The 26,528-nt window shown below is 45.2% G+C and overlaps 1 long non-coding RNA gene across 1 annotated transcript in view; it reads left to right on the forward strand.

Annotated features, from left to right (window-relative positions):
- The window catches only part of LOC106510507, a 54,854-nt gene extending 49,269 nt beyond the window's left edge, over positions 1-5,585 (forward strand). Inside the window, exon 2 of the long non-coding RNA XR_002344619.1 lies at positions 1,055-5,585. This is a non-coding gene — a long non-coding RNA (uncharacterized LOC106510507). The remainder of the gene's footprint in view (positions 1-1,054) is intronic.

Consider the following 26,528-nt stretch of genomic DNA (forward strand, 5'->3'; position numbering starts at 1 on the left):
CTCCAAGCTCTGGGGAGGCTCATCTGAAGCTCAAGGGTAATGTCGAGGCTGTCTATTGAGTATTGTACGCCACCTGTTAATTGAAAAAGGCATTGTAGGAGTTCCCATTGTGGCTCAGCGGTAACGAACCCGACTAGTATCCATGAGGATGCAGGTTTGATCCCTGGCCTTGCTCAGCGGGTTAAGGATCTGGCTTTGCTGTGAGCTGTGGTGTAGGTCAAAGATGCAGAGTGGATTTGGTGTGGCTATCTATGGCTGTGGCATGGGTTGGCAGCTGTAGCTCCTATTTGACCCCTAGCCTGGGAACTTCCATATTCCTTGAGTATGGCCCTAAAAAGCCAAAAAAAAAAAAAAAAAAAAAAAAAGCATTGTAAAATTCTTTTTTTTTTTTGCTATTTCTTGGGCCGCTCCCGCGGCATATGGAGGTTCCCAGGCTAGGGGTCCAATTGGAGCTGTAGCCACCGGCCTACGCCAGAGCCACAGCAACGCGGGATCCGAGCTGCATCTGCAACCTACACCACAGCTCACGGCAACGCCGGATCGCTAACCCACTGAGCAAGCACAGGGACCAAACCCGCAACCTCATGGTTCCTAGTCGGATTCGTTAACCACTGCGCCACGATGGGAACTCCGCATTGTAAAATTCTAATGTACTTATATTAAAACAGAACATCGAAAAAAAAAAGGAACATCAATTATTCTTGTATTAAAGCAGCAACATTGCTAGTATACCAGTTGGTATTCAATGATATTCTTTAACCCTACACTTCTTTTTCTTGATTCTGTGCTTTTTTTCACTCTGTTTCTTCTTGTCATGCCACTTTACCTGCTAACTGTCTACACACAAGACTCAGCTTCATTGTCACTTACGTCTGGAAGCCCCCTACGAATCTCGCTGGCAGGCTCAGTCCCCCCACAGTTCCTGGGTGCGTTGTTTTTATCACTAGCACTCATCATTTCATGCCACGTTATCTATTTATGGTCTGTCTCCCGCTCGCTGCTGCAAGGTCAGGGACTGTGTCATATTTATCCTGGTGTCTCTAATCTTGCACAGGTCTGGCCATATAATGGAGAGTCGGGGAGTGTTCATGAGCTTGATGCTGATGTCGTGTGCTCAGATGCAATGTGAGGATTCAAATTCACAAAATAAGAATGCCATTTATCTTCTCACAATAAGAGAATTACAGAACTGAATTTACCGAGGAGGCCTCTGCTACAGGCGCTGGTGTTCCTGTCGAAGATGTGAGTTTCCTTTATTCTCACACAGGGGCTCACGGGAGCTTTACGATTCCGTCACGGCTCACAGCTCTGTGATTGCAAGATCCTCTTCTGCCTCCTGATTTTCCCTCTAAGCCTACAGAGGATGACAGGAGGAACAACAGCCAGAGGGGAGCTGCTTGTAGAGAGACGGGCAGCTGGAAAACACACAAACACACTCCCCTCCCCTCTTGCATGCCCCCCCCCACCCCCCGGCAGGTGTAGTACACACCTGGAAACCAGATGATGCGGTGACTGTGGCTGTGTGCTGTAAAGCATCATCTAACCTTTGATTTCACCTCTAAGGTTAGACCACGCGTATTCCTAATAACCACAACAGGATCACAGCCTCCGGGAGGTGATGGCACGGGGTTGTGCCCTCTCCAGCCTGGAGATGTGCCCGGCATCCCAAACCTCAGTAAGGGTGGAGGTGTCTTAGTCTGAGTTCCTCCCAAGGCAAGCAGTTGATGTGGGACGTGAAGCCAGGCAGCACTGTTAGGGGAGGTGGCAGTGAGTCAGAGGAGGGGACACAGCCCCCAAGGGTGAGTGTTTGAGTCTCCACTTTGGGTAGCATTTGGGGCCTCTTGGAAGAGGTTACCCTGCAGGAGGGATGGAGAGAGCTGGGTTGTGTGTCTGTTGTCACTGGCTAGGGTTGGCTTCTGGGAAACTGAGTTCCCCAGTGTTTCTGGCCTGTTACATAATACAGGCAGAATGGGCTCCAGGGGCAAGAGGAAGCCCTCAGGGCAAAGGAATGCCATCTGGCCAGTGGACGTTGGGTTGGTGGGCATGCAAGCGTGGTCCTGCAGATGTGGCAGACAGGGTGCGACAGCTCCAGAGTCCCGGGGCACAATGCCGGTCAGAGGCTTGGCAGGATTGCTTGCTGTCACTTCCAGACCCTTATGCCATCCCTACAAACAAATAGTTCGTTTTAATCTTAAGCGCCAGACGGTCAGAGTTTATGGGAGCAAGGCACGAACGTGTTCTTGAAAACTGCCCTATAATCTAGCTCGTGTTTGACCAGTGCTGATATTAGGGTTTAAAAATGTCTCGGAGCTTCTCAGTTGGTTTGACCTCTCCCACTCTGATCTTCTAAAGAATAATTTTATAAACAGGTGATTATGGAAGCTCTACCAAGAAGGGCAACCAGATTGTGCCAAACCACAATGTGTGTCTCCATGCAGTGATGCAACTTCAAGGCCAAGGAGTTGCAGGCACCAGAGGTGTCAGAAGCCTGACCAGGCTGCTCTCAGTTTAGCATTTGCCCCACATGGGGCTTTATTAGAAAAGCAATGAGGATTTATCAGGACTACTAACAAAAGAATTGTGCTGTGCTTTCTGTGCCTCTTACCCCTTCTTAATGATGTGTTTTTTTGAATATAAAACAAATGTTCAGTTGTCAAGGCTCTCTGGGAGAATGTTATACTGTTGCTTAATATTTAAGCATTTGCTAATCTTTGGGGACCAGAATTAATACTCAATGCTAATTAAAAAAAAAAAAACACTTCACATTTGTATTGCACTTTATTAATCAAGTGAGGCACTATCTGTCAAAAACACTTTGTAAACTGTGAAGTGCTCACTCTTATTCCTTAGGCTCTAAATCTTAGCTGTCAGTTCAGCCTAAGGTACGAGTCACTCCTGGTAGAAGCTGGAGATCTGTCTGCAAAGGTGCTGGGTGAAGAAATACCACCTTGGAGAGAGGACAGCAGTCGGGGATGGGGAGAAATCTCGATCCCGGCAGGGGATCTCAAGGAGAAATGGTCCATATTTGTGGTTTCATGGATCCTGCGGGAGCTCACTAAGCGCAGAGCCAAGAAAGCAGCTATATATTTCTGAGGAAGTCATGTGTAATTACGCCACTGCTCTTATGTTGCTTTATGGCAGCTAAGAATGCTGTAATGTCTTTTTAATCATAAGCACAGGCCCACAGGTCCTAGAGAGAGTGGCTGAATTTGAAATTAAAACAAAAACCCAATAAAAAGGTCCAACAGTTATTTTTTTTTTTAAACACACTGTTATTTGGTGGAGTGCTGGACAAATTGTTTTATTTCCCCCATTTGCAAATTTGCTTTCAAATTCCCTTCACCTTCATTATCCTCTACTTTGTCAATAATCATTTTCTTATAGTTCTCTCTGACAGCCTCTCCAAAGGCTACCACACAGCTTACTTTTTGGCCTTTGTGTTTAAAGGCGACAGAAAAAAATGCACAGTCGAATGCAGCTCAGGCCATGCTTGATTTCAGGTTGAGTCTTCCAAGAAGGCCAGCACTCTCTCAACCGAGGGCTTGGCAAGTTGGCGTCTCATGGGATGAGAAAATTTAGCCTCTGCCCTCAGGAGGCTCACTTCTAGAGAAGACAAACCAGCAGCTTTTCTGCATCAGGAAGGCAATGGCTTTTCCATGAACCCACGGACTATCCCCCAGGCCACACCTCCCCTCTAAAGAGCAAGAGGCTAGGGGATGCACTATTGAGTTTTTCAGTCTTTAACATTGAGAAAGAGGGGAAGGGGGTTAGGGATGGGTTTTGAATAAACTACCTACAAGCATGTTTTAAAATAGGAATAATCTCCGTTTTTTGAGGGAGGAGACAGAGGCTCCGAGAGATGAAGTATTTCACCTGTTGTCACATAAACGGTAAGAGCAGGAGCAGGATTTGGTGTGACTCAGTCTGACTCAAGAGTGTGGCCTCTGAACCAGCTCTTCTCATTCTAGGCACCTGCTGCCTGTGCCCTCCTCCCAGGCTGTGTCCCCAGTGCATCGTGGGAGAGTTCTGACTTAAACACTGTGCGTTGCTAGGTGTGTGGCTGTTTGGAAGAGAGAGTCTTCAAAGCTTGGGCATTCCTGCTGTAGAGTCTCCTTAGCTGTTCCTCCCTCCCTTCCTTCCTTTGCATACTTATTAAGCACCTCCTGCAAGCCAGACATTTAGGTCTGACACTCTGCCTAATCACTCAACAGCTTGCTGAATACATAAATATTTGTGGTCTGGCATAATTCTTCTGCCCCTTTGTAAAGAACAATGGATTGGTTTGTGTGAAGTACAGGCCATTATTCTCATTTCTAAGTCTCTGTTCTGAGAGCATCAATATGGCAGTTTTCAGAAAGAAAAAAAAAAAAAAAAAAAAAAAAAGGAGAAGATGCCAGGCCCTTTCAGGGATATTAAACCTCTTAAATGACAAACCTGTAATTTGTAGAGGGAAAATGATTCCCTGAATGCATCTTATATCCTTGAGTTCCAAATTACAAAGTTCTCGCTGAAATTGGTTTCTGCCCAGGAGGAGATAACGTCAGTCAAGAAGCTGGCTTTCTGATCAACACGGCGCTTTTGCTGCAGAGCACGCGGCCCCAGCCCTGCTCCACCCAACCAGGAGCATTAGAGGCAATTTCTATTTCTTGCTGGGACCTTCCGTGAACATTTCAAAGACAGGAGACAACAGCGGGCTAGAGAGGTTATTAAAATGCGATTTGATTTTCAGCAGGGGTTACAAGGATGCATTCAGTGGAACTTGCAGATGCTGATGGTGGTAATGACCCGGGGCCCAGCTCCCTTGGCTAAGACATTTAGTGAGACCCACACACCAGTCACCAGCATTATCATCTTATAAAATGAGAAGATGGCTTTTGACTCAGGTTGAAACTATCGAACCTGCTGATAAACTTCAGCCAATAGCAAGCCTCTTAGTAACTTCCTCATCATTCCTCGTAGACATCACTTGTTCCTGTTGGAGGTTCTCCATGAATGAGACAGATGGACTGAGGCCACTGAGTCTCATGAGCCCTTGCAAAGAAGCACTCCCTCCAAACACAGGTCCCTGGTCTTTGTGGTGTCCCTGTTCCAGGCCTGGTCCTTGCCCTCGGCACAGCTCCTCGGGTGCCAAGAAGTCCTTGAGACCCTGGAGCACGTTTCACTTCAACTCTGCTGACAAGGAAACTGATCTCAGAGAGCGGTTCCGGGGCTCACTTCAGATCCTGTCTAGTCTCAGGCCACAGTGGACCCAGGAGTCCTGGCTTGGTCAGCAGTTCCCTGCCCTTGTCTTCCCAGTGCTCTGGGGACTGTCCAGCAAGCTCCTCTCCACCTCCTCTTCGGGAGTAGCGAGAGCACCAGCAACCTCCTCAAAGACTGAGAGCCTCTAAACTGCTCAATAATCTGGATTCTTTGCTATTTATTTAGTGAAGCCTGCCTCCTGAGAAGCCAAAGCTGAGAACTAAGACAAGGGCAGATGGTGCTAAGCTTTCCTTTGAGACAGTTCCCTAGCTTCGAAGCTATGAAATATTCAAAGCTATTTTGAGAAATGACCTTTTTAAAATTAAAAAAAAAATTGTTTTAAAGACCATGCTCTCTCTTCTTGTAGCTTTTTTTTTTTGCTTTTTAGGGCCATACCTGCGGCATGTGGAGGTTCCCAGGCTAGGGGTCAAAGAAGAGCTGTAGCTGCTGGCCTATGCCACAGCCACAGCAACGCAGAATCCGAGCCATATCTGTGACCTACACCACAGCTCACGGCAGCACTGGATCCTTAACCCACTGAGCAAGGCCAGGGATCGAACCTGCATCCTCAGGAATGCTAGTCAGATTCATTAACCACTGAGCCACAACGGGAACTCCTTCTTGTTGCCTTTTATTTTTTATCTTTTTAAATTTTTTGCTTTTTGTGCCACACCCACAGCATATGGAAGTTCCCAGGCTAGGGGTCAAATCAGAGCTGTAGCTCCTGGCCTACACCACAGCTCATGGCAATGCCAGATCCTTAACCCACTGAGGGAGGCCAGGGATCAAACCTGCATCCTCATGGATATTAGTTGGGTTCATTACTGCTGAGCCACAACGGGAATGCCCTTGTTGCTTTTTAGATGAAGGAAAATCACTTGGGAATGCAGGCCTGAGGTTTTACCGTGAAGCCTAGAAATGCTCTCAGAGAATAAAGACTTGCAACTTTAATGTCCTTTATGGTCTAGGAGAATTCTGAATTTTTCCTTGTCATCTTTGGTTTAGCAAAGTCACCAACTATTTACACGCACACTCGCCCCCTACCAGTCTTTCTTGATTTAAAAACCAGAGCACAGTTCACCTACGCACACTGATGGTCAAAGGGCATCATGGCTGGGAAGCTGCCTCGTGATGGTCTTCCTTCCAATGGGATCATTTCCATCCGAAGTAAACGCAAAGAACGCAAAGTTTACCAACTGCGGGGACGTCTTTTGCTTTTTTTTTTTTTTTTTTTTTTTTTTTTTTTTTTTTTTTGCCAGCTAGAGTGTTCTGCAATAAAGTCAGTCGAGAAGTTCCTGTTGTGGCTCAGCAGGTTATGAATCCCATTGGTATCCTTGAGGATTCTGGTTTGATCCCTGGCCTCGCTCCGTGGGTGAAGGATCCGGTGCTGCCCTGAACTGTGGCATAGGTCACAGATGCCTCTCGGATTCCGAGCTGCTGTGGCTGTGGCTGTGGCCAGCAGTTGCAGCTCCAATTTGAACGCTAGCTTGGGAACATCCATATGCCATAGGAGAGGCCCTAAAAAGCAAAAAAAAAAAAGTCAGTTGAGCCACTTTTACCCTTCAAGATGTCAAATGTTTCCCTGCTCAGAATCACCTTTTATTACTTGACAGACCGGCTCTTGGCCTTTTTTGGGCCTTGACTCACTCTGGGCCTTTTTTTCTCTGTTCTTTGAACATACCAAGCCTATTCTTGTTTCAGGGCCTGAGTACATGCCGTTCCCTGTGCGCAAATCCTTTCTATGAGATTCTCATGGGCTGAACGCTTTATGTTCTTTGGTCTCAATTGGCTGTAATACACTCCTCCCAAGATATACCATCTATGCCTGTCTGCATCAGTTTAGGGCAGTAATAGAAAATGTAACTCGGAGTTCCCCCTGTGGTGCAGTGGGTTAAGGATCTGCCGTTGTCACTGCAGTGGCTTGGGTTGCTGCTGTGATGTGGATTTGATCCCTAGCCCAGGAACTTCCCACATGCTGCAAAGCATGGCCAAAAATAAGAAAAGAAAGAAAAAGAAAGCTTAACTCAAACTGGCTTAAATAAGAAGGGAAATCTATTGGCTAACATACCAGGCAGCCCAGAGACTGTGAGGATTTCAGGGTTGGTTGACCTGGTTTGTTGGAGGCACCAAGGCCCTAAGTTTTTTCCAACTCTCTGCATCTACGGTGCCAGCTTCATCTTGAGATTTATTTTTCCCATCAGTGTCAACTGTGGGTGCTGCATGCCTTTCAGTCACATTTAATAGGAGGGAGAACTCAGCTTCTTGTTCTTTCTTAACAGCAAGAGAAAACCCTTCCCCAGTCTTTCCTAGTGTATCACATGTCCATTTGTGATGCTGTCACTGTCCAGGGAATGGAATGACCTTTAAAACAACCAACCCCCCGCCCCCTTAGCTGATGTTACCTCCCCACGCTGCATGGACGCTACTCTGTGGGGGAGGGGTGAAATGCTTGTGGTGGTGTCAGCTTCCACATCCCCTTGCTGGTGGTTCTCAGGCACTGCCCCCCAAATGTCCTGGGAGCCTTTAAGCTTCTCCCTAACCAGTTAACTCAGAGGCTCTGTGGGTGTGGGCCTGGGCCAGTGGTTCTGAAACTTGACTGCACCTTAGAAGTACCTGGGAGATTAGCAATGAGATCCTGCTGTGTAGCACCAGCAACTATGTCTAGTCACTTACAGAGCATGATATTGTGAGAAAAAAGAATGTATACATGTATGTGTAACTGGGTCACCATGCCGTACAGTAGAAAGTTGACAGAACACTGTAAACCAGCTATAATGGAAAAAAATAAAAGTAAAAAAATAAAAGAAGTGCCTGGGGACTCCTACTCCCAACAAACAGTGTGATTTAACTGGCATGGGATGTGTTGTGAGCAGTCCCCCATGATTCAGCCAAGTTTGGGAACCACTGGCCTAGGCACTGATATACTCCTACATGCACACATGCATTTCAAATTATGCATATTTTATTTTTAATTATTTAATGCTTTGTTGAGATATAATTTTCATGCCAGAAAATTCACTCATTTAAAGTGTTCAAACAACCTAAATGTCCATAGACAGATGAATGGGCTAAGAAGATGTGGTATATATACACAATGGAATACTACTCAGCCATAAAAAAGAATAAAATAATGCCATTTGCAGCCACATGGATGTAATGAGAGACTCTCATACTAAGTGAAGTAAGTCAGAAAGAGAAAGACAAATACCATATAACTTACATCTGGAATCTAATATATAGCACAAATAATCCTTTCTACAGAAAAGAAACTTATGGACTTAGAGAACAGACTTGTGGTTGTCAAGGGGCAGGGAGAAGGAATGGGATGGATTGGGAATCTGGGGTTAATAGATGCACACTATTGCATTTGGAATGGATAAGCAATGAGATCCTGCTGTAAACACTGGGAACTATATCTAGTCACTTGTGATGGAGCATGACAGAGGATAGTGTGAGAAAAAGAATGTATATATGTATGTGTGACTGGGTCACTTTGCTGTATAGTAGAAAATTAACAGAACACTGAAAACCAACTATAATGGAAAAAAAATAAGTCATTTAAAAAAATAAAGTGTTCAATTCCAAGATTTTTAGTATGTTGACAGTGTTTTATGAGTATCACCATAATCAGAGCATTTTTATTGTCTCGATAATGTCTCTTAACTCCCCATACTCTCCTGCTCCCATTCAAGCCCTTTGCAAATATTGATCTATTTTCTGTCTTTAAAGATTCGCTTGTTCTTTTTAACTCAATTTGACTTTTTTTGGCCACGGTGTGCACTGGCTTGATGTGGGATTTCAGTTCCCAGGCCAGGGATTGAACCTGGGCCTCAGCAGTGAAAGTACCACTACACCAGTAGGAAACTCCCTAGATTTGCCTATTCTTGATGTTTCATATATTGGATTATATAATATGTGGTCCTATATGACTGACTTCGTTCACTTAGCATGTTTTCTAGGTTCATCCATGTTGGAGCCTGTGTCAGTACTTTAGTTCTTTATATTGTTGAATAATATTCAGCAAATGGACATACCACATTTTGTGTTTCTGTTCATCAATTGATGGACATTTGACGTGTTTCTGCAGCTATTATGAATAACGATGCTAAGGACATTCACATACAAGTCTTTGTGTGGGTATATAACTTCATTTCTCTTGGGTGGAATCCTAGGAATGAAATTTCAGGGTCATTTGGTAACTCTCTTTAACATTTTGAGGAATTGTCAAAATGTTTTCCAAAGCATCTGCACCATGTTACATTCCTATCAGTAATGCATAAGGATTCCCTTTTCTGCACATCCTTTCTAACACTTGTTTTTGTTGACATTTTTTGATTATAGCCGTTTTCGAAGATGTGCAGTATCTTATGCGGCGTGCATTTCTTGATGACTAATAATGTTGAGCATCTTGTCATGTGCTTATGGGCCACTTTTGTATCTTCTTTGGAGAAATGTTTATTCAGTTTATTCAAAATATTTATTGCTGTTTTAAAAATTGGTCTTCTTATTGAATTGTATGAGTTCTTTATATATTCTGGATACCAAGTCCCTTATCAGATAGATGACTTTCAGATATTTTCTCCTATTCTGATTGTTTTTTCGCTTTCTTGATGGAATCTCTTATAGTGCCAAAATTTTAATTTTAATGAAATACAGTTTATCAAGTTTTCCTTTTATTGCTTATGATTTTAGTGTTGTTTCTCATAAATCCTCAAATATTAGCATATTTTAAAAAACTTTCCCAAGTGATCTAAAATACATCCAGGGTTGAGAAGTCTTGCTATAGACTATTTATGGCTTTCCCAACTCTCATTATTTTCTCTCCCATTGCCACAAAGACAACCAAACCAAGGTACTTAATGTGTCGTCTGTGAAAACATCTTGTTTCTTTTTTTTAAATTCCAATTAATATTTTATTGTTGGTCATAATTGATAAACAATGGCTAGAGACTCAAGGATCTATTACACGTTTTACGAGTACAATAAAAAATTCACTTCAAAAATTGTGATTTCATTGCTTGGAGAATAAAAAATCATTTCACAAAATCATCACTTTGGATAAAATGTATTTTCTTTTTTTTTTAAATTTTTTTATTAGATCATTTCTTTCTTTCTTTTTTTTTTTTTTGTCTTTTTGCTGTTTCTTTGGGCCGCTCCCGCGGCATGTGGAGGTTCCCAGGCTAGGGGTCCAATCGGAGCTGTGGCTGCCAGCCTACGCCAGAGCCACAGCAACGTCTGAGCCGCGTCTGCAACCTACACCACAGCTCACGGCAACGCCGGATTCTTAACCCACTGAGCAAGGCCAGGGATCGAACCCGAAACCTCATGGTTCCTAGTCGGGTTCGTTAACCACTGCGCCACGACAGGAACTCCTGGATAAAATGTATTTTCAAAGAATTTTATCCAGTCAAACTTCTTGCATGTGTCTTAAAAGTAATGTAAATACTTTTAGAGTCTTAGCCCCCAAGAGTTGTTTTCTTCAAGCTGTAAAACCAATCAGCCATTGTCACACCTTTCTGAGTAACCCACTCAGAATTTTCCATTTCCCTTTGAAGACAGTATCCTTATTAGTATCCTAGTTTATTTTCTGTCTTCTTTCATTAGCATGTCAGCTCCATAAAGACAAATACGCTGTATGGTTTCCTGTTGTCTCCTCCCTGTCTGGAAGGATCTAGCACATAGAGGGCATCTGTTGAAAGAAGAAAATGAACTTGGACCTAAGAGCCGCTCCTCCTGCCGTCATCTTCCTTCCGGTTCCGTCCCACTCCAAACGGCTTCTTGTCTTTGGTTTTCAGTTTCTATTTTTGTCCTGCCAGCTTCTTCTTTACCCAAGCCAGCATCTGGGAGTTTTCCTCACCCTCCACGTTAACTGGCAGCCAAATCCTACTGCTTCCTTACAGAGAGAGCTGTAATCTCACACATCTGTCCTGCCTGCCTTTTCCATCTTCTCACCTTGCTGTGAGTTTCTCGGGGGCAGAGATGGCGTCTTCCTGGCTTTCTGTCCAGAGCATTTCACTCAGCCCTGGGCACAGGCAGGATCTTTGCCTGACTGCTGAACTGAATCACATGCTGCAGATCTGGAATCCGGATCTGTGAGTTAGACCGTGTAATCAAAAGTCCTTTTAATGGCAGCCCCAGGACTGTTTTTTTGCACTGATGAGAGTTGAGTGACTGCTTCTCTGATGAGACGTCAGTGGCTGTGAAGGGGTGGAGAACTGGGTGAGGGCTGGAATTCTGATGTGGAGGGAAACCCTCGAGCGACTGAGAACTGAGCATCTCTATAGAGAAAATACCGTATACTCTTCCAGAGCATCTGGTGAACTCCTTTGAAGTGACAGCGAGATGCAAAAACTAGCATGTGAATGAAGAATGTTCCAGTGATAAACGATAGAGATTAACCCCACCATAAGGCTCAGCCTTCCAAGCGACAAAGGAAGAACATTGCAGATGGGTAAACTGCTCAGGCCTGGGAGGGCCAGGGGCTGGGGGAGCTGTGTGCCTTGGGAACTGCAGCATTTCAACACATCAGGTCCCAAGTGGATCCGGCAAAGATGAGAACAGCTGGCTCGGCATCTAATGTCCACTTCTTCCACTTTATGTTTTTTGTCTTTATAGGGCCACACCCGAGGCATATGGAGGCTCCCAGGCTAGGGGGTCGAATCAGAGCTGTTGCTGTCCGCCTAAGCCAGAGCCACAGCAACGCCAGATCTGAGCCGCGTCTGTGACCTACACCACAGCTCACGGCAACGCCGGATCCTTAACCCACAGAGCGAGGCCAGGGATCGAACCCCCAACCTCATGGTTCCTAGTCGTATTCATTAACCACTGAGCCACGATGGGAACTCCCACTTCTTCCACTTTTAATGCATTTCCATGAGGAGGCTCAATCCAGTCTGAAGCTTTTTTAAGCTTGAGGAGGCAGCAGGAGGGAAACTCACCGAGTCAGGCTTTTCTCTGGTGGTTTGTAAAACGCAGGGAAGGAGCTGGCTTTCTCAGATCCAATTAAAGAAAATGATTGTGCCAGGCAAACAAACGGTTCCACATACACTTAATTTCCATGATGTGGTATTTAATTGTCACATTTGTCTCCCCATAACCAGTTCTGTGATTGTGGGAGGGATTGGATTGCTCTGTGAAGCTGGGGTGGGGGCTTGGGACAGAGCAGCTTTGGTGATGGCTGTCAGCACCCTGCCCCAGACTCTAGTAAGCATGTGTCTCTGGTGGCTCCTACACCAAACAGCTTCCATCTTGGGAAGAGGTGCTGCGAGTAAGTGGCCCTGGGAGCAGCCTGTGGTGGATGGGGTCTGGAGGGTGAATACCCCAGCTCCCCTGGGGACAGGGGAGACGACTCTGAAGCCCGTTCCACATGGTCTCTCAGAGTTTTCCAGTGACCTTGAACTCCAGGGGCCCACAGTTGATAATGTCTACTTAGAAGCACAACCTAAAATTGACAGTTAAGTGTTTTTTTTTTTTTTTTGCTTTTTAGGGATGCACCTGAGGCATATGGAGGTTCCCAGGCTAGGGGTTGAATCAGAGCGGTAGCTGCTGGCCTACACCACAGCCACAGCAACTTGGGATCTGAGCTACATCTGTGACCTACACCACAGCTCACGGCAACGCTGGATCCTCAACCCACTGAGTGAGGCCAAAGATTGAACACGCAACCTCATGGTTTCTAGTCAGATTTGTTTCCCCTGAGCCATGATGGGAATCCGAGAGTTAAGTTTTATTTAGGGCAAAATGAGGACTAGAGCCCAGGAGGCAGCATTCCAGGTAGCTCTGAAATACCACTCCAAAGAGGTAGGGGGGAAGGTCAGGGTATAGGTGATTTTGGTGAAGTGGGAGGAATATGCAACCTAGCATACATTTTACAGAAGGTTGCTGCTAGTCATGAGGAACAGACGTCACCAAGAAGGATTTTTTTTTTTTTTTTTTGGTCTTTTTAGGGCCACACCTGCAGCATATGGAGGTTCCCAGGCTAGGGGTCGAATCGGAGCTGTAGCCACCGGCCTACACCACAGCACCAGCAACGTGGAATCCGAGCCATGTCTGCAACCTACACCACAGCTCACGGCAAAGCCGGATCCTTAACCCACGGAGCGAGGCCAGGGATCGAACCCGCAACCTCATGGTTCCTAGTCAGATTTGTTTTGGTTGTGCCATGACGGGAACTCCACCATGAAGGATTTTAATGCTTTTCTGGATACGTGGACATGCAAGAATGGGGCTCATAAAATCTCCTGAAATGACCTGAATGATCTGAAGCCCTGTTCTGCCAGTTGTCCCAGAGCCCAGAGTGCCTCCCTCCTGATCTCCACCCTGAGCTCCTTTCAGGGGTGTTTGAGGGTCGGCAGCTGACGTGGCTCGTGATTCAATCCGTGCAGAGACAGATAGCAAGTGCCAGCCTCCAGGTCACCCCACGTGCTCTCCACTGGCTGCCTTCGCTCCCCTGCCTCACTTCCACACTTCTAGGATCACCTCCCAGGTCCTCCTTGCCCCCAGATCCCTGGCTCAAGATTTGCTTCCAGCCCGAGACCACAGTATAGCGGGAAATGCACTCTGGTATGGATGGAGAAGCCAACATCGTTTCCCCTTGTGTCTGAGGGGCTTGTCTGCTGTCTCAGGGGCGTGAGGACTGAGCCTCCCAGGCAGAAACCCAAAGTCTCTGAGTGCCTGAGGAAGCAAGGGTCAGGCAGCCGAGCAATGCAAAAATTTAATGAGCTTGCTTTTGACACCATCATTTGTCTCAGCAGCTTTCTTGAGTGAGCAAGGCCAAAAGCCGTATGCAGATTAGCTTCAGGGGTGACCCCAGCCAGCAGACGCTGTGGCTGTGACTGTCTCCAGGCGGATGCCGCCAGGATCCACGGCTGAGCCTCTGTGTTATCATTCTTGGGGGCTGTTTCTGGGAAGGAGCGGAGTTGTCTACCTGAGACGCAAATAATGAGAGAGAGAAAAGGCTTCATGATCTTGTTCACTTGTCTTTGGGACGGTTGGGGCTTGGATTTTGTTTCCTGCCCAAATGAGAGAATGGATTGTTTCTCCCTGGACCATCAGCAAGAAGATGTAGTAGGAAGGGCTTTTAGAGTTTAGTGCAGCCAAAAATTTGATATTTGAAGAGAAGCTGGAAATGTGGATTTTTATGTGAAGTCTTTTCATTTGAAAATATTGGCTCCTGACAACAAGGTCTGACTGTGTGGCACAGGAAACTATATTCAGTCTCCTGGGATAGAGCATGATGGAAAATAATATAAAAAAGAATGTATGTGCTCACTTCAGCAGCACGTATATTAAAATTGGAAAGATACAGAGAAGATTAGCATGGCCTCTGCACAAGGATGACATGCAAATTCATGAAGTGCTCTCTATTTAAAAAATATATATAATGTGCTTGGGTTATGGGATGGAAATCCTGTGAAATTGGATTGTTATGATCATTATATAACTACAGATATGATAAATTCATCTGAGTAATAAAAAAGAAAAACCTTGGGAAAAAAAGAAAGAAATAAAAGATACTACACTTTGGCCTTAAAATATATATATATATAATAAATATAATATAAAATATATAAATCATATAAAATAATAATAAAAAGAATGTATATGTATATATTATATATGACTAAGTCACTTTGCTGTACAGCAGAAATTGGCGATTGTAAATCAACTATATTTTAATAAAAATAAAATCCAGGCCAATAACTGTCATTTTACTTCATAACAGCTAGATGAAAATTAGTTCACACACAAAAAAAAGTTGGCTCCTTTCTCCTTCCTTCCTTGCTTCCTTCCTAAACTGGATAGGCTAAAACAGAATTAAAACTAAACCAAATACGTCTGTGGGTTGATTCCACACTTGGGTAACCAGTTTGTGACCTCTGACCTATCCAATGACATGGGAACACTGGGGAACAGTGTAAGTGGAAAATGAAAAAGTGACCTCTGTCCAGTGATGAGGTGTCTGCTGAGCTGTTTACTTCACACCCATCACTATGCAAGGCCCTGGGATTCAGGAGTGAATGAGAAACAGTCCTAGGGTGTCAAGGTCTCTCATCTGGTGGAAGAGATTTTTTTTCTTGTCTTTTTGCCATTTCTAGGGCCGAACCCGCGGCATATGGAGGTTCCCAGGCTAGGGGTTGAATTGGAGCTGTAGCCACCGGCCTACACCAGAGCCACAGCAACGTGGGATCTGAGCTGTGTCTGCAACCTACACCACAGCTCATGGCAATGCCAGATCCCTAACCCACTGAGCAAGGCCAGGGATCGAACCCGCAACCTCATGGTTCCTAGTCAGATTCGTTAACCACTGCGCCACGACGGGAACTCCTAGTGGAAGAGATTTTAATGTGGCTCAAGCCGAAAAGGGAATTTACTGCAAGGAACCTGTGGCTCTTACGGAGGCTATGAGCAGCTAGGCTCCCTGAGAATCGAGTCAGGGCCTGGAAAAAATCAGGCCTCATGGTTTCCTAGTTCCTCTTTCTCTCTCTCTTTCCCTCTCCTCCCTGGAAACTGGTTTTCTCTATCAGGCCGGAACACGGACAAACAGGGTCTTTCCATAACCCCTGATGTTCCTGTTTTCTGTTCAAGCCCCAGACCAGGTTGATGGGAGCTTGGCCCCTCCTACCAAGGGCTGGTCCGGTCACACTCAGACATGGCTTCTAGGTACCAATCCCCCTGGATGGGGCCTCCTACAGGAGGGCAGGTAGGTCATTCATTCCACAACGCCCTCCGAGGGCTGATCGGCTACCTCTGCTGGAGAGAGCGTCAATCATATAAACACATCCGTTCCTTCCTGCAGGGACCTTGCATTCTCTTGAGAGCAGAGAGACCAGAAAAGAAAGAATAAAGCAGTTTGACACAGCGGTGAGTGTCACGACAGAAGTGCAGTGGCTGTTGCATAGCGAGTGACCAGGGAGGCTGTGGAGGGAGGCCGGTCAGAACCGGCTCCCGGAGGAGCTGACATTTCATCTGAAATCTGACAGGTGAGAAGGAGCTGCAGGAACACGGTCAGATTTACGTTTCAGACAGATGACTCTGGCAGGAGGGAAGAAAGGATTTTTCTCTCTACAATCTCAGGAAACAAAGCTCACTAAATCAACTTGGGGACAGGAAAGGATTTTTACAGGATTGTATACCAAGGTGACCTTGTCATCTTCAATCAGCCCCGGCTTATTTGCGTCTTGGAGCAATAAAAATCCGCTCTTACTGATGCAGTATTTTAGAGTTTATAATGCACCTTCACAATATATTTATTCTCCAAGCATTTCTTTGAGGTGGGCAGGGCGAAACCCTGCCTCCCTTTCTCCGAAGAGGAAACTGGGACTAAAAGAGACTGTGTCACTTACCTTATCTAGTAGGTGCAGGGCCCGATACCTCCTCCTACGCAGACCACTCTGTCAAGTGCCTTGGGTCACATTACTCAGTAGGGACACTTCAGTCCAGGATCACGGTTCTTCCCTGTGATTCCTTGTTCAGTAGAATCAGTAAGAATGTGAGCCTGGCTACTTTTAAAAATATTATCTCAGAGCTTTGCAAAGGACCCCCAAATCCTAACACTCTTCCCCCTAAAAAACCATATTTCTGTCCGAACCTTTAAAAAGTCCATTAAAAAAATACTTTAGGAGTTCCCTGTTGGCCTAGTAGTTAAGGACCTGGTGGTGTCGCTGCTGTGGCTGGGTCATTATTGTGGTGCAGGCTCAATCCCTGGCCCAGGAACATGCTGCGGGCCTTGCCAAAAAATACTTTTTTCTCTCCAGGGTAACAGATCATGATTTTATCACTCATGTGTTATGTACCTGCAAGTATAAGAATGGCCTACACTGCCGCTCTTTTCTTGCCCATCCTGGCTTGTGTGCAAAATGTCACTGATAAAGTTTTTTCTTTATCAGAGTTATACCTCAGAATCACTCAGAGAGCTTCTTGAAAATTCAGATCCCTGGGCCTCTCCCCAGACCTGGCAGGTTGCAGTTCTTTGGGAGAACAGACTGCTGCCCTGAAGAGCTGGCATGGGCATTCGTGGGGCTGCCTTCAAGATTGCAGATTAGGATAGCTATTTGAGTGATTGTCCACTAGATGGCAGTAAAGTTCCATCTAACTTCTGAAAGGAGCCTTTTGGAAAGATGGTCTAACAAAAGCTGCATCATTACTGCAATTTTCCAACTGAGAGTGATAGCGGCAAAATATGCCTTGAAGAAGGGGAGGCTTTTTTTCTAATTTTCACAAGAGTACTTTATGGGTTAGGGGTTACTGCAGTCCTGTGTCTCAGGACAAAGTGCTGGTGAAAAGCCCCAATCCTACATTTCTAAGAGTGTGTCTTGACACAAGTTAGGTGTTAATAGGTGTGTGAACAAAGGCTGTGCAGGTCAGATATACTTGGCTCTAAAGAGTCTTCAGCAGAGATACTGACCTAGTTAGTTAAACCTGGGGTTGGCCAATGTGAGACTATCGCAAGGGTCGCATTCCCAAAGTTCCCAACTTTAACCTGTGCCTCTGGGGCTCTGGCCCTGCCCAGAATTCCCTCTGGAAAATATTCTGAGAATTTGATCCTAGTGAGCTGCCATGAGGGGGTCACTTGGAAACTGTCCACAGATAGTTTGCTTGACTGCAGCAGCGCAGAGTTTAAGACAGACTCCCTTGCTATCCAGATTGCTTTTGTTCCCAGGCGCAGATAGAATTTGGATAGGAAAAGCTAGCACCGTTTCTGAATCTCTTTGATTCCTGAGTTTTCAGAGAGCGACAGGTGCAAGATGACATAGGGAGAGATTTTACCTGGTGCTTTAGGCTCCTGAGTTATGATGGTCAGAGATTGCAGAGTGAGGAATACAGACATTCAGGAAGGAAAGGGGGCAACCCTCCTCTAAAAGCCTTGTTGTTTTGGATACTCAAATTAGAAGTCTGGACAGATGGGAAAAGCCGCAAGTAGGAGAGCTTCATTATTTCTGTGGTCAGCCCGCGGTGTTATAAACTGAGGGCAGGGGGAGTGAATCACGTAGGAAGTCCTGAGAGGAGCCTTCTTCCAGGTTCCTCCATCTAGGACGGGGTCTGAGACCCTCAGGATGAGGGAGAGGGGGAAGGAGGGGGAGGAGAGAGAGAGAGATTCATCCTACAGCTTTTTATTTTCCAACTTGAAAGAGAAAGATGACAACTGACGGGGTATCTGGGAGTCCAGTGGGGATGAAGGAAGCCACCTCTGGATAGGTAATCAGACTGCACAGCCAGAGACAGAACAATTCTTACTCTGCAAAGCAGAAAGCAGAGAAGTGGGGCCGGAGGCCTCCAGCCAGTCTTGGAAGTCAAGGGGCTAGAGGATAGTTGTTGAAACCTAGCACATCCCAGGGCAGGGAAATGAAGAGGCCCTGGTCCAAACAGATCCTGCTGTAAAGGGGAGGCCTGTGAGCTGCAGGCCTGTTGGGCTGGCCCCTGCTGCCTGCCCGCCTGACTGTCTGGGCTGAGGGCTTTCCTTACAAGGTGCATCCGTCCACAAGCCCTCTTCCCTTTGAAGGTGATTTTGAGTTAATTGCCTGGTTCTCACTCCAATTTCCTATGAACAACGAGCAGAAACCACAGCTCACACATTTGCCCACTAAAAGCGTGCAATTTTATCCACAGAGCTGTTTGGACACAGAGGAGGCCCCAGCCTACTGAGGCTGTTGCAAACGACTGCTGGTCCCTGGGGAGGTGATTTTAGAACAGACAGACAGTTGCAAAAATTTTAATAGTTGTGATTTATTTTAATGTGAATTAAAAAGATAGAAAACAACTTTTTTCCCCACTGTGTATGTTCCTTTATTTTTTTTCCTTTTTTAAATTACTCCATGAATTTTATTACATTTAGAGGTGTACAACAATCATCACGACCAAATTTTATAGAATTTCTATCCCAAACCCTCAGTGCATCCCCCCATCCCCCAATCTGTCTCATTTTAAAACTTACTACTTTTTAATACTCATTAAACCTATGACTTTTTCCTTTTTTCTTTCATAAACCACATCGCTTTTGAATTCTGCCAAATCTTAAAGAATCTGATTTTAAGTCAATGAAAAATGTGGGTTTTTTTAGGTAAATAATAATAGAAGGCATGCAAAGATCTGGACAAAATTGGGAAGGTGACTGGCAAGCGGCTGAATTTTGGGAACTACCGAAGGGGTGGAAAAGACTGACAGGCCTGACGTGTGCTACTTGTTAGCTGTGTGACCTTGGGCAAATTATTTAGCTTCTCTGTCTCAGCTGCCATGGTGGGAAACACCAGAGCCTATCAGGTATTGATTTCCTGCCAAGCAGTGGCCCTGTTCTGCTCGGGGTCCCCAGAGAGTGTCTCAGATGTGGCTGTCACAGGGTTGCCCTTTCAGGGTTGATGGGAGGTAGGAGCAGGAAGCACGCAAACCCCGGCCCCTCCAGATGCGGCTTCTGAACACCACTAGGAATTAGAGCTGTGGCTGCCACACATCCATGGGCCACCATTTACAGGCCACTATTCAGGGGACATGGCATCCTGGTGCCCCACCCCCGTGTGTGACCGTGTCTCCTCTTGCCTGTGAGATGACGGTGACATCTCCCTGAATGACAAGGTTATGCGGGGGGGAGCCAGGCTGGACTGGCGTTAGGAGGCTGTGGTTTTGTCCTGTCTCAGCTATGGTGACTTTGGGCCAGTGAGTCAGTAGCACTTACTAGCTGTGTCACTGGGGCCAGGGTTCACGTTCCAGAAAATAAGAACCCAGATTGACCTTCTCATTTGGAGTGGATGCTTGAGGCTTGTGCTCCGGTGTGATCTCCAGCCCTGAATAATGGAGTTTTAAACATCTTTGCCAATTGGACATTATTTGACTTTTCGTTTATTTATATAAGAGCAGTTGACACCCCACCCCCCGCCCAAGTGTTGGTCACTTTCATTTTCTTCTCTTTTGTGAATTATTTTTTTGTCCTTTGGCCCGCCCCCAAATTAAGAGTATTAGTGTATTTCTTTTTGTTTTGTAGCAACCCTTAAAAAAGGAACTTTTAACTTAAAAAAGTTCTGCTTAACATTGCTTGCATATATATATTGGAGAGATAGAGGTGCTATTTTATTTTATTTTATTTTATTTTGTCTTTTGTCTTTTTAGGACTGCACCCGCTGCATGTGGAGGTTCCCAGGTTACAGGTCTAATTGGAGCTGTTGCTGCTGGCTTACACCACAGCCACAGCAACACCAGATCTGAGCTGTGTCTGCTGCCTACACTACAGCTCACGGGCAACGCCAGATCCTTAACCCACTGAGCAAGGCCAGGGATTGAACCCGCAACCTCATGGTTCCTAGTCGGATTCGTTAACCACTGCGCCACGACGGGAACTCCGACAGTTCACATATCTTTGTCTTGCAAAATAATCTTTAAATTAAATGTTGGACATTGTGAATGTCACCTTGCTGATGGCTGGAGTTTTTTGTCTTCCTTCAGAGGGTGTTTGACGTAGTCCTGGCAGTTAAGTTACCATCTTTAAGTTACTCGAGGACCACATTGACCCTTTTGAGACCAGTGGAGCTTTGTTACCCTGGGTTTAGAGTACCTGCCTCCCGGGCTAGTTACCCTCTGGGCTCCCGACGAATGCCCTGCAGGTTCAACAAAACTCTTGCCTCCTCCAGACATTATGGTTTCTTCCTGCACAAATGAAATTTAGTGTTTGGCATCAGACTAGAAGGCACCCTGTGTAGATTTTCAGAATTCTTTTTTGTGTAGCCTTGTCTTTTTTGGTTCTCTGCCCTGCAAATTGCAGAAGGCTAAGCCTCCTCAAATTTAATCTCTGAAGAAAGTAGAGGGAATTAACTGAGAATATCATATTCTACTTCAAACCTTTTTTTTTTTAGGGCAGTCCGCACGGCATATGCTAGTTCCCAGGGTAGGGGTAGCTGCCGGCCTGCAGCATAACCACAGTACAACGTGGGATCTGAGCTTTGTCTGCGACCCACACCACAGCTCATGGCAACACTGGATCCTTAACCCACTGATTGAGGCCAAGGATCGAATCTGCATCCTCATGGACACTAGTCAGGTTTATTAACTGCTGAGCCACGACGGGAACACCCTGTTGCATGTTTTTATGTATAGTGAACCTCAGAAACTACTCCACAGGGTTCTGCTATTTGCATAGAATTCCTTTTTACTAAGAGAATCGTGGAAACGCTTGGCCTGGCATGATTTATCTTTGTCTTGTGCTGTTTTATTCAAGTTCTGCTGCTATTTCTCTGTGTTTCTCATTGGTCTTATATACTCTCAATTCTAGGGGCTCCTTATCTTAGGGCTTCTCTTTCTTCCCTTAAAATTATTTACAATAAAAAGTTAAAAGAAAACATATATAAAAATAGAGAGCATAGGCTGGAGAGGGTGTGGAACAAAGGGAATCCTCCTGCACTGTTGGTGGGAATGCAAATTGGTGCAACCCCTATGGAAAACAGCATGGAGATACCTTAGAAAACTATCATAGAACTACCATATGACCCAGCTATCCAACTCTTGGGCATATATTCAGACAAAACTTTCCTTGAAAAATACACATACACCCGCATGTTCATTGCAGCACTATTCACAATAGCCAAGACATGGAAATGTCCATTGACAGATGATCGGATTAGGAAGATGTGGTATATATACACAATGGAATACTACTCAGCCATAAAAAAGAATGAAATAATGCCATTTGCAGCAACATGGATGGAACAAGAGACTCTCATACTGAGTGAAGTAAGTCAGAAAGAGAAAGACAAATACCATATGATGTCACTTATATCTGGAATCTAATATAAGGCACAAATGAACCTTTCCACAGAAAAGAAACTCATGGACTAGGAGAATAGACTTGTGGTTGCCAAGCAGGGGCAGGGAAGGAGTGGGATGGACTGGGAATTTGGGGTTAATAGATGCAAACTATTGTCTTTGGAATGGATAAGCAATGAGATCCTACTGTGTAGCACTGGGAACTATATCTAGTCACTTAGGATGGAGTGTGATAATGTGAGAAAAAAAATCTATACATGTATGTGTAACTGAGTCACCATGCTGTACAGTAGAAAATTGACAGAACACTGTAAACCAGGTATAATGAAAAGAACTTAAAATAATTATTAAAAAAAAAAAAAATAGAAAGCGGAGTTCCTGTCATGGTGCTGTGGAAAAGAATCTGACTAGTAACCATGAGGTTGTGGGTTTGATCCCTGGCTCAGTGGGTTAAGGATCTGGCATTGCCGTGAGTTGTGGTGTAGGTTGCAGACACAGCTTGGATCTGGCGTTGCTGTGGCTCTGGCGTAGGCCGGTGGCTACAGCTCCGATTAGACCCCTAGCCTGGGAACCTCCATATGCCGTGGGAGCGGCCCTAAAAAGACAAAAGGCAATAAATAAATAAATAAATAAATAAATAAATAAATAAAGCACAGTATAGCCACTCCCACAGTCTCATCACCCAAGTTCAACATTTACTAAGAGTTGAAGGCTTTTATTCCTAATTGCAGATTTTACATCTGCATTTCCTCTAAGGCAGTAATTGTTCACCTTGGCTGCGTATTAGAATCACTTGGGGGAGCTTTTAAAAATCTCTTCTCCTAGGCTACATTCAAGACCAATTAAATCTGGGTCTCTGGTGGGGGGACCCGGGGATTCTTAGCTTATGAAACTCCCCAGGTGACTCCAGTGTGCAGCCAACGTGGAGAACCACTGCTCTAAGGTCATCTCAGGATGGGTTTCCATCAGCTGCACCCAGGGAGGTCTCGCTGCCCTGGGTTAGGGAACAGGAAGAGCTGTCAGCCACTCACTTATCACGAGGGGTAGCACAGTCCGCTTGCTTTGGGAGGGTATAGCCCGGCTCTGCTCTGTGACTGAATACCTTTTGCTTAGGTGTTACTGGGTGCTATCCTTTGTTGATGGGATGGGAGGGCGAAAGGGTTGTTCAGCCTTTTTTGGTGGGAACTGTTCTTCCCAAATTAAGTTTGGGGTATATTAGGCGGAAACCGAGGCACCAAGAGCATTTTTTTTTAGCTGCCCTCTCCGGATCCTTTTTTTTTTTTTTTTCCTTTTTAGGGCCATACCTGCGGCATATGGAAGTTCCTGGGCTTGGGGTCAAGTTGGAGCTGCTGCAGCTGCTGGCTTACATCACAGCCACAGCAATGCTGGATCCGACCTGCATTTGTGACTTGTGTCGCACCCTGCGGCAATGCTGGATTCTTAACCCACATTCTTACTGATGCTATGTCGGATTCCTAACCTGCTGAGCCAGGATGGGAACTCCATGGACCCTTAACCCACTGCATCACAGTGGGAGCTCCGCAAGAACGTTCTTGTTTAACCCAGCGGACAGCCTCTCCAGCAGCTTGGTGCTAATGTCTTTTGCTCATTCTTTCATTTTAGTTTGAGTCTTTCAGTGACTGTGTGAGGTAGGTACCATTTTATAGGTGGGAGACAGTGATGCCCAGCATTAGCGAGCTCTGCTCCAGGTCACATGCCCCGTTAGCAAGCACTGTTCCAATGCTAGTTCCCAGGTTTTTTCCCTCTACTTCAGTGCTCCCCCTTCACCTGGAGAGCCTCTTCTGGACAGGCTGTGAGCATACCCTGGATGGGCAGGTGAGAGGTGGGAAACCTGGAACACTACAGAGCAATTAGAGTACACAGTGCAGACACTGCATTTATGTGGCCATAAGTTCCCCTTATTCAGGGGTATCTCAATGGAACACTGGTACTGTTGGTCATACCCAGCCTGGTGGGATTCAGCAGAAAATGTCCAATAAGTTCAGAGAAAGAGGATGGCATCATTAGCATGGACAGTCAAGAAGCATGCTCACGTGCTGCTATGGGGGAGTAAATTCAGCCACTTTGGGTGAGAATTTGTGGCATCTATTAAAATAAACCTGTAAGCTCCATGATCCAGCAGTTTCACCTGTGGATAGCCACTTTAGAAAAACGTGGGTAGCTGGGGCAGGAGATAGAAACGAGGCTGGTCATCACAGCATTGTTTGTAGTGAAAAAGTGGAAATTATTTAAATGTTTATTACTGTGGGATTACTGAGAACTTAAGGTCAAATAAATAATGGCACAAAATTACTGTGCCATATACTATGCACAAGTTAATAATAATGAGTAGATTTATGTGCCCTAATATAGAAAGACTTCTAAGCTATTGTGTAGAAAAAGAAGAAAGTTGTAGAAATGAAAGGACAACATGAAATCACTTACATAAAACTAAATAAAGAAGAACTAATATGTATGTGGAAATGCATAGAAAAAGTCTGGAAGGAATAGGTGTCAAATTGATAACATAGCTGTTTCTGATATAAAGAGAGGGGACTCATCTTGATGGTGAAAGGACTCTTAACTGAATGGTCACTACTGCCTTAAAAGCAAATGTTTTAGGTCTCTAGATGACCATGAGTTACAGCTTCCTTGAAAAACAAGTGAACACCGATTAAGCCAGGCTGGTCTTTTATTTGGTGCCTATAAGGGCCATGACATTGCCTCTTGAGATGTGAAATCCTTCTGTTAACTTGGTGGAGCCTATGTCATCTTTCCCCTTCCCAGACCCATTCTATGTTTAATTTGGTTCAAGGGCCATCAAGTCATACTTAAGAGGATCAGGAACAATCTTGTAATTGTCTTGATTTTAGCAAAAAGTCAAGTGTGATTCAGGAGGCAGGTGGCACTTGACTTTTCCAGAGTGCTATTCATAGGGGTTCTTGGTTTGCTCACTGTGCTCTCAGAAGGATGGATGGGGAGCCACACCACATTAGGTCCCTGCGGGCCAAGTTGGACCATGAGGGGGCTGAGGTCCTCTGAGCAACTTTGTGGAAACCAAGGTTGGGCATATGACAGGGCCACCTGGAGAGCATTTTGCTAATTCTCATTGTGGCTTCTGGGCCATCGCCGTTGTTCCCCTCATCACCTAATAAGCTCTTCCAGCTTCTTTCTGCTTAGCTAGCCAGCTTCCAAGTCTCTGCTCAGTGTACTCATTCATTGATTTGAAAAATAGTTAAACTTCTCGAAACAAAATAATGCCATTTTCAGCAACACGAATGCAACTAGAAATTCTCATACTAGGTGAAGTAGGTCAGAAAGAGAAAGACAAATACCATATGATATCACTTACATGTGGAATCTAAGTTGTGGAATCTAAAATATGGCACAAATGAACCTATCAGACTCACAGACATGGAGAACAGACTTGTGGTTGCCAAGGGGAAGGAGAGAGGGAAGGGGAGGGATGGGGAGTTTAGGGTTGGTAGATACAAACTATTAAATTTAGAATGATGAACAATGATGTCCTACTGTATAGCATAGGGAGCCATATCCAATCTCTGGGGATGGAACATGATGGAAGATAATATAAGACAAGGAATATAGGAGTTCCTGTTGTGGCTCTGCGGGTTACAAATCCAACTAGTAACCATGAGGCTGAAGGTTCGATCCCTGGCCTCACTCAGTGGGTTAAGGATCCAGCGTTGCTATGAGCTGTGGTGTAGGTCACAGATGTAGCCTGGATCCTGCACTGCTGTGGCTGTGGTGTAGGCCTGGAGCTGTAGCTCCGATCTGACCCCTAGCCTGGGAACTTCCATATGCCACAGGTGTGGCCCTAAAAAGAAAAAAAAAAAGATTAAAACAGGAGTCTCTATCTAGTTTTTATTTTTTTTAAAGAAAAGCTATATATATATATGGATGATTGTCTCACCATGTTGTAGAGCAGAAATTGACACAACAGTGTAAATCAACTACACGTGAAAAAAAAATCAAACTTCTTGTGAGCAGAGACTCTTGTCTGTTTGGGTCAGTTAATTATATTAAACCCTTGCCCTAGTGCCTGACACAGGGTCCGTGCTCAGCCAACATTTGCTCAATGAATGAATGAAATACTTGCCAGATTCCCACAAAGCACTTGGGTTCTGCAATGGGGACACAGTGGTGGTCACTCCTTGTCCTGGGGAGCTCAGTCTTGTGTGAGAGCGATGACACTGAACAGCCTCCTTCATCAAGGAGGAGAAAGGCATTCATGGTGGATACTGATGGCTGAGTAGAGTTCACTCTCAGACAAGCTGGGAAGGGAATGCCAGCAGGAGGAGAAGCAAGAGGAAGGGTCCCAAGGAAAATATAAGAAATCATAGAAAAAGAAGTACCCAGGGATGGGAGGAGGGGGACACATGGCAAGAGATGAAAGTGGAGGCAAGGATGGGTCATGAAGCTCTTGAAAGTCTTGAATTTTGGGTTTACATATTGTATAATAAAAGGCCTAGTACGTGCTTGCCATATAGTAGACCCCAAATGAGATTCATTGTTGTGTTTAATTT

This window comes from Sus scrofa, chromosome 6, assembly GCF_000003025.6.
Source record: "Sus scrofa isolate TJ Tabasco breed Duroc chromosome 6, Sscrofa11.1, whole genome shotgun sequence".
In the NCBI taxonomy this organism is placed as follows: domain Eukaryota; kingdom Metazoa; phylum Chordata; class Mammalia; order Artiodactyla; family Suidae; genus Sus; species Sus scrofa.